Below are 8,594 nucleotides of genomic sequence, written 5' to 3'. Positions count from 1 at the left end.
TTCTATAATCTGCCGGTCAATGCCTGTCAGATATGTTGGTTTCCAGGCGAAAACACTAGAGTATTACTTCAGGAGTGCTACCAGTCATGCCCTGATCTCGTCTAATAAATGATTACCGATTCTCACGAGATATTCTAGATATTCCATGTTTATCTGGTGTTGCTCAGTGGAACATCCCTCCTTGGACTTCTTTGACGCTCGCACAAGCTCTAGAGTGGATATGATCTAGTGGCAATGTTGTGCCCTGGTGTTCTTGGCGAGGACTATCGCTTATCCTTGGTGCGTGCTCAATTTAACGATGCCATGTATCGCCGATGGTATAAGGTGTAGTAAGGAGACTGTCGACCGTATGAGAAGAATATTGTGTTCTTCCGGATATCAGATCACAGAGAATTCGATTATTCTTGTGATTCGGTCCCTTTCGTCGTTACTGACCAACGCTAAGGGTAGTTGAATAGTGCCTAATGGCCACAAGCTATGCCCGGTGAATCCTACCAATGGTCCACTGGTTGGGGGTTGTAGCCCTTCCTTCCACGCATCTGGTAGTTTCTAGAAACAATGTTGATAAAGTATATCGGAGCAACTACCATTATCAATGTATATTCGATGGACTTTCGTGTTACGAATGAATCCAGATATATGGAGTGGGTCTCGTGGATCCCAGTTTGATGGTCTAGGATCAATGCTCTAAAACTAATAGTGAGTAGGTTTCTCAAGAGTACCTCTATCTCGTCTTCCGCATGGTGAGGTGTATTCCTCTTACGAGAGTTAGAGATAGTGAGTACCTATATGAAGTCATACTGAGTTTTCTGCGATAGATCGAGATGTGATATCGTCGTGTGAAGCAGTGAACCATCTGAAGAAAGTTACCAAAGATTGCTTTGGAATACTAGATTTACTATTTCTGCTGTAGGTGGAAGGATCTATGCCATTAGCACCTGGATTGGATCTTGTGTTCTATACTCGCAGTGATGTTTGTTGGTTACAGTCATCGGTGTTCGAAATAGGTTTTCTACTGCATTTGTAGATGTTTTTGGGCTTAGATCGTTCGTTTATTGAGAGCCATCATCGTTTATTGGCTGTATCACTCTGAGGATACGTCCGGATGGCGCCAAATGTTGTGACATGCTCTACAAGGATTGGGATGCCGGATTATTGATCTGTCGTGGAAGCTCTCCTGAGAACACAACACAGAAGAATCATTAAAGGACGTCTAGGTGTTCTACCGGGATGTCACTCCAACGATCAAGTTAGTTTTCTGAGACAAAAATTTTTATGGTAAAACTCGTGAGGGATAAGATGGATCCCTTCCTTGAGGCAGAAGAGATCCTTTTATACCTGTTACTAACGGATCGTGGGGACCTCGTCCAATGAGTGTGAAATGTGGCCGCCTCTAAATGGGAGAATTATGCCCACGTTAACTAACTGCCTAGGGACGTTAGTTCTGGACATCACCTAAGCTTTTTGTCATGGCACGCCCTGATTGGTCGTGAGTAAATGAGTAGATCACGAGGAATATTCGTGATGGAAAGTGAACTGTCGCCCCGGTGTTGGCTCACTTAGGCCAAGGCCGGGTCTTGGCCAGAGTTCTGGCATGATGACGTCTCAGTATTGCTTTCCGTTATATTTAACGTGGCCGTACAAGGTAATGTTAACATGATACTTGATGTATACATAAGGGTAGCTGGCGGACCGAGCTACATGCTTTGAAGAATAAGTGTATTCTTGGGCTAAGCAAGTATCCTATTTGTTGAGTAATGATACTCGATGTATACATAAGTGTAGTTGGCGGATTGAGCTACATGCTTTGAAGAATAAGTTTATTCTTGGGTTAAGAGGGTAGCTGACTTTTTGTATTTGTCATAAAGAGGTTGGTCTTGCCATGATCTGTGATATTGTTTATGTGGTACGGATAGGATCTGATGACAATAGTTTTCGCTCATTCCGTTATCGTGCTAGTTGGTCTACATTTCCTTGGGTATTTAAACATAGTACATCATAAGGTTTTTGACATTGCACGTTCGTGGTATCATCTCGCCTTCCATTGTCTGTAGGATGTATGTCTTGTCCTTGTTTTCCACATTTATTATGTATGGACCTTCCCATGTTCAATGTAGTTTTCCCTACGGCTCTTGCCTACTAGTTTCATTGTTTCGTAATACATTCTTGCTCACTTTGAAACATTAGCCTTTGACCCGTTGGTTGTAATAACTCTCCATTTTATTTTTTTAATGTTCTTGTTGTATTGTTGCTACATCTCTTCGTTGTATGGAAACATACAGGTTTGTTATTATGTTTTCATCATTACTATCCACATCCAAAATTTTCCGTTCGATTTGTGAGGATAATCAATTCTAGTGGCAACACTGCTTCTAATCTATATACTAAGCTATAGGGTGTTTCTTTTGTTTCCGTTTGCGTTGGTGTTCGGTATGTCCATAACATGCATTGTATTTCATCAACCCATTGTCATTTGGCCTCGTTCAGTCTTGTTTCCAAACCATGCATGATTGATCGATTGGTGACTTCTGTTTGCCTATTTGCCTTTGGGTGCGCTACTGAAGTGAACCTCTGACTTATTCAGAGCTCTTCACACCACTCCTGGAAGGGATTATTCGCAAACTGTGCTCCATTATCCAAAATTAATGTATGTGATACTCCGAAACGACAAATGATTTGCTTTCAAAAGAATTTAATCTTGTTTTAGCCTATTATTGCCAATGGTTCTACCTCGATCCATTTGGTGAAATAGTCTATTTCTACTACTAAGAATTTTACCTTCGTGGGTGCTTCTGGGAACGGGCTCACTATGTCTATTCCCGATTGAATGAAAGGCAGGGGTTGTTGCTGATTTTCTTGGGATTGGTGCATGTTTTTGGCACTTTTCACAACTATATATAACTTATTCTATGTCTTGATACATAGTCGGCCAATAGTACCCTATCCTCGATATTCTATGTACTATTCTCCATGCTCCTTTATGTGCTCCTGCCACTCCCTCATGCAAACATTATTCAATCTGTTCACGAGTATACCTTGATGCAAGTATTTATTAATTACTTATACTAAACTAAGCTCTCTCTTATGATATGTTCTGCCTCCTTACCATTTACACAATGTTAGAGTGGTGTTAAATACCCTTTTTTGTATAATATTCCATTTTCTATTAGAAAGGATGGTGATTTGACCATTAGTTTCCTAGCTTCATTATCCTCTGGAGGTAGCTTTCCCTCAGTTATATATTCCATTATTGGTTTCCTCCAGTTGTTGGCTTCTTCTATTACTGACATTATCGGATTCTCCTCTATTTCTTTTACTTGTACTATTTCTACCAATACTTTATTGGTTAAATGGGGTAAAGTGGACGATGCAAGCTTACTTAATGCGTCTGTACGTTTTTTCGACCTCGGCACATGTTCTAGCCTAAAGCTGCTAAACTGCTTTGTTAATGTTTTCACTTTGTCTGCCTATTATGCTAAATTCCTTCCTCGAATTTCATACAAACCATTTTTTTGGTTGACGATGACAATTGAATCTATAGAGGTGTGTATGTGTTCATACCCTATCTCAATAGCCAATCGCAATCTTGCGTTGAGTGCTTCATATTCTGATTCATTGTTTGATACTTGAAATTCGAATCTTAACACATATGTTATCTCTTCCCCCATTGAGCTTGTGAATATCAAGTCGAATCCTGCACCTTTTAGACAAGAGAATCCATCTTGAAATAGTCACCATATATTTTATTGTGTTCCATTTGTGTCTTTAATGTTACTATCTGATTCGAGTACTAACAACACTTCTTTATGGCTTGCTATCTCGGTGATAAAATCTAACAGCGCTTGCGCTTTTATGATGCTTCGTGGTTTGAAAATGATTTCATGATCTCCTAATTCCATTGCATATTTAGCAAGTCTTCCTAACTTCCCTGGTTTCAATAGCACTTGAGGCAATAGCATATTTGTAAGTAGTTCGATGGTATGTGCCAAGAAATATCTTCTTGGTCTTCTTGTTGTGTTGACTAGGCATAATGCGAGTTTCGTTATATCTGAATATCCCATCTCTGCTCCTTGCAGTATACAACTTAGAAAATATATGGGTACTTTTTTGTCTTCTCTATTTGCCACTAATATTGCATGGGTTGTCATTCTGGATGTTGCTAGATACATGGTTAAAATCTCACTCGGGATCGGCGATGTCAAAGTGGGTAGCTTGGGTAACGCCATTTTAAGTTTATAAAATGCACTCTCGGCCTCTTCCATCTAACGAAAAGTCTTTTTGTCCAATATTCTTCTTTACATTTTGTAGAAAGTGTATGTTTTCTCTGCAGATTTGGCCAAGAACCGCCCTAATGCTTCCAATTTTCCGTTTAATGCATGTACCTCTTTCATTGTCCTTGGGACAATATTTTTAGTAGCGTTTCTACCTTTTTGGAGTTCACCTTTATACAATCCTTTGTGATGAATTGGCCTAGGAATTTTACTTTCTATATCCCAAAGATACACTTTTAGGGGTTCAACTTTATATTCACGACTCTTAAGATAGCAAACGTTTCCGATATGTCATGTATAAAACAACTATCGTTTTTGCTTTTGATGACCTTGTCGTCCACATAGACTTCGATGTTCTTCCCAACACGTGGTTCAAAAACTTTGTCTGCTAACCTCTGGTATGTTGTCCCTGCATTTCTTAATCCAAATGACATTTTTATATAGCAAAATGTCTTTCTCTTTGTATGGAAAAATGTTTTTTCTTCATCCTCACTGTGCATGTGTATTTGGTGATATCCTTTGTAAGCATCCAAAAACCTATCCCATTTGTGCCCATGCGAGGACTCGATTTTTTCATCGATAAATGGTAGTAGGTAGCAGTCCTTTACACACGCTTTTTTTTAAGTTCGTTAAGTCTATACACAACCTCCATTGTTCATCTCCTTTTTTAACCAAGACTAGGTTTGCTACCCAGGATAGGAAAAGCGATTCCCGTACCATTCCTACTTTTACCAATTTTTCGACCTTGACATTTATTGATGTATTCCTATGTTTTTATTACCCCCCCCCCCCCCTTTTTTTTTGTCGAATTGGCTTACTTCCTACTTTCTCATTTAGTTTGTGCTCGACTAGTTTTCTACGCACACCTGTCATGTCTGCGGCCTCCCACATGAATATGTCAGCATTTTCTTTTAAAAATATTGTTAATCCTTTTTTAATTCACATGGTAATGCTACTCCTATCTGCACTCCTTGATATGTAGATTTACTATTGATTGTGATTTCTTCTAACCTGTTATTTGCTTGTGTTTTATCCAAATCCGTCGCTCTCGCTCCACTTTCCACCATTGCAATGGATTCCATTGGTGGTTTACTATAGATCTTTCCAAATTTGCTTTTCATTTGAAATCGAACGATGCCATGGATTTTCTACATGATCTCCACGAAAGTTCTCATTGCACTTCTTCCAAATATGATGTTGTATGGCGATGTTGATTGTACAATTGTGAAGGCTATTGTCTGTGTATTTGTGCCATGTCCAATAGGCATCCGGGAATTCACTCTGCGTAAGAATAACACAAACTAGGTCAAACAGCCATACTGAGGGTTGGACCCCGGTAGAGCCCTCTGATACCTAAGTTAGATTGCGACTTTTTGGTGTTGCTTTTTTGTTAAGGAATATATGTCTGCCGCCCTTGTTTGGTTATCATGACTCCGGGGGAATTTAGAGGTTGTCCATTGCTAGTAAAGCCCATTTCTTAGACCGATCCTTCACCCATTATCTGGTCTGCAAGCGATCACACTTCCTTTCCTTTTTGTTTATTTTTTTGCTTTGTACTATTTGGTATATTTTCAGGGATACGATTTTGATGCTTGTGTATGATGTATTTTAGATTATATTTGTCTGAAACAAGTGGCAATGCTTGTACCGCCGACCTAGTGAGTATCGAGCCGATAGCAGGTTTCCTCAGACTACTAGAGATATTTGCATATTTAATCATATAATTCATGCATTATCTTAATATTTTATGTTGTACTTATTTCAAATAATGAACAAAGGGTACTTAATTAGTTTAAAATTTCATTTGCAACAACAAAGACATGCTCGGAAGGAAAAGGAAACATAATCGGTATTGGAAGCTTGGATCTTGGATTTTGAAGAAAAGAATAAATTTAAGAAGAACATGGTGTGCTATCTCAGAACACTACGTGTTGAGATGAAAAATCCCGATGGAATTGTGACTTGTCGTACACACGTTTTTAATGAAGAACATAGCGTGTTGGGTCCTTGAACACGCCGTGTTGCACTGTTTTTCATATTCTATTTAAGGATTGTTTTTGTTCGAAACCCTAACCAATGTTGGAGGTTTTTAAAAATTTTTGGAGGCCAGAGACATCCCCAAGGAGTTGTGGATTACAAAATTCGACTAGAAGCTTTTGTTTTAAGATATCTAAGGCAAAATCACATCTCTTTACTTAATTTACTTGTTTACATCTTGTTTGCAATGTTCAATTTTATTTTTATGATTGTTTCTGCTAAAGTTATGGGCTAAACACCCTACTTTCGTTTAGAGTAGAGGATCTTATGATTATGGTTTGATCTAGTGGATGTGGATTATGTTTTATTGATTATTTATCATGTTAAGCTTGTTGAAAGAACCTTATGTGTTAATGACAATTGTTTTCTGTTGATTAATAAGTTTATTGAGATTGCATGAACATTTTTCTACATTGCTTGCCTCTTATGATTTTGTGACCATCAAGATTGTAAGCCTAGTGTTGTGAACATAACCTAGGGATAACTTGAAAATAAGTAAATTAATGTATGAGTTATATATGATGACCAACCATATATAAGTTAATTCAACCAACCAATTTAATTAACTATTATTACAAGTCTTGCATGATACAAACTTAACACTAGGAATTTTGTTAGTTTAATCAATTGATCAATACTTGAATTGACTTGTTTGCTAAAGGATTAGTAGTAGTGAACATGAACCTAATCACATTAGAAATCGGTAATTAATGATACATTAATCCATTGCACTTGCTACAAAATTAACCATAGGAATAAGTGAATCGAATCTAAATGGAAGTCTCTTTAATATACTTGAATCAATTAGTATTTTCTCATTCAATTAGGTTTTAATTGCTTTTTATCTTAACTGCTTAATTGATTGTTTAAGTTTCTAGTCTTGCAAAACTAGAGAAAACTCCCTTCTTAATAATTTTTTAAATTAGTTAACATTACTAATAGTTTTCATTGTTTACCGTTCCCTGTGTTTGATACCTTACTTACCTACACTAAACTATTATTCGATTAGGTACACTGCCTATCGTGTGTTGGTTTTTGTTTAAGTTAGTTATAATTAAAACTAGTATATTTCACAAGTATTAAGTTTTTCGCGTCGTTGCCGGTGAACGGTTCTAAATAATTAACTTTATTTTATAATTGTTATCGATCCTTTGTGTGAGATTTATCTCAAATAAAGTTACAAGTTTTTCTGTTTTATTTTTCTTTTCTGTTTAGTATATTTTCGCGTTGAAGACGTTGTGGTCATCCTTGAACACGCCATGTTTCTCGTGATTCCAATTACGTTTTTCCTGCATTTTTGTTCGTTTTACGCGTATTTTTTTCCTTTGTTTTAGGTAGTTTATGACGTGAAGTTCAAAATCTCCAATAGTACCACCATTGGAAGACTCAGAATCAAATTTTTGGAAAACGAAACACAAAGCAATCGGGGAATCAAGCGGTTTCAAAAGCGTTAAGTGAACTCTAGAAAACAAGGCAACTGAAAACAAACCCAAAACACCCGAACTTGAAGAGGAGAGAGAAACTTAGTTAGATGGCGAACATCATGTACATATCCATGGAGGAATACAAGAAGAGGATGTGTGATGATATTGGACCAGGTCTTGTGCAACCCACCATTCTAGCAACAACAAAGTTTCGGCTGAAGGGCCACATACTTGCCCAACTGACGGACATCGCATTTCATGGGAAGGATCACGAAGATGACTATAAGCATCTTGACGAGGTCAACAACATAGCAATTAATTCAACATTCCGAATGTTCCTCGCGATACAGTGCTACTAAGGATGCTATCGGTTACATTCAAGGGTGCCACGATTGATTGGTTGAAAGCACTCCCTACAAGATCAATAACCACATGGCCAAAGATGCGTGAAGAGTTAATTCAACAACTCTGCCCCTCCCCCCCTCCCCCCCCCCCCCCCCCCGGCGCTCGCGCGAATGTCTCAACATTAAAGAAAGCCATCGCAAATTTTGAATAGCAAGGAGGTGAATCAATTTATGAAGCATGGGAGAGATATAAAAGTTTGCTGAGAAATTATCTACATAATGACCTATATGTGCAACAGGAAGCCTTCATTTTCTATGATGGGGTAAATATAACAACCAGGTATCTCCTTGACTCCCAAGGAGCACTCACGAAGAAAGCACCAGCTATCATAAAAGGTTTGATAGAAGAATTCTCTAAACACTCTAAGGAAATCCATAATCCGAGTAATGACACGACTCGAGGGACGGTGAATACAGCTACGTATGATATGGAGGTGATGATGGCGAAATTGGAGAGC

The 8,594-nt window shown here is 38.1% G+C and overlaps 1 non-coding gene across 1 annotated transcript; it reads right to left on the bottom strand.

Moving 5' to 3' along the window:
- Positions 1 to 8,255: 8,255 nt before the first annotated feature.
- LOC145037988 (small nucleolar RNA R71) lies at positions 8,256 to 8,362 on the bottom strand. The gene has a single exon (XR_013679094.1). It is a non-coding gene; the product is annotated as a small nucleolar RNA R71 (small nucleolar RNA).
- Positions 8,363 to 8,594: the final 232 nt, after the last annotated feature.

The sequence above is a fragment of the Lactuca saligna genome, chromosome 3 (assembly GCF_052625555.1).
Source record: "Lactuca saligna cultivar CGN05327 chromosome 3, ASM5262555v1, whole genome shotgun sequence".
NCBI lineage: Eukaryota > Viridiplantae > Streptophyta > Magnoliopsida > Asterales > Asteraceae > Lactuca > Lactuca saligna.
This window is presented reverse-complemented; position numbering and strand designations above follow the sequence as displayed.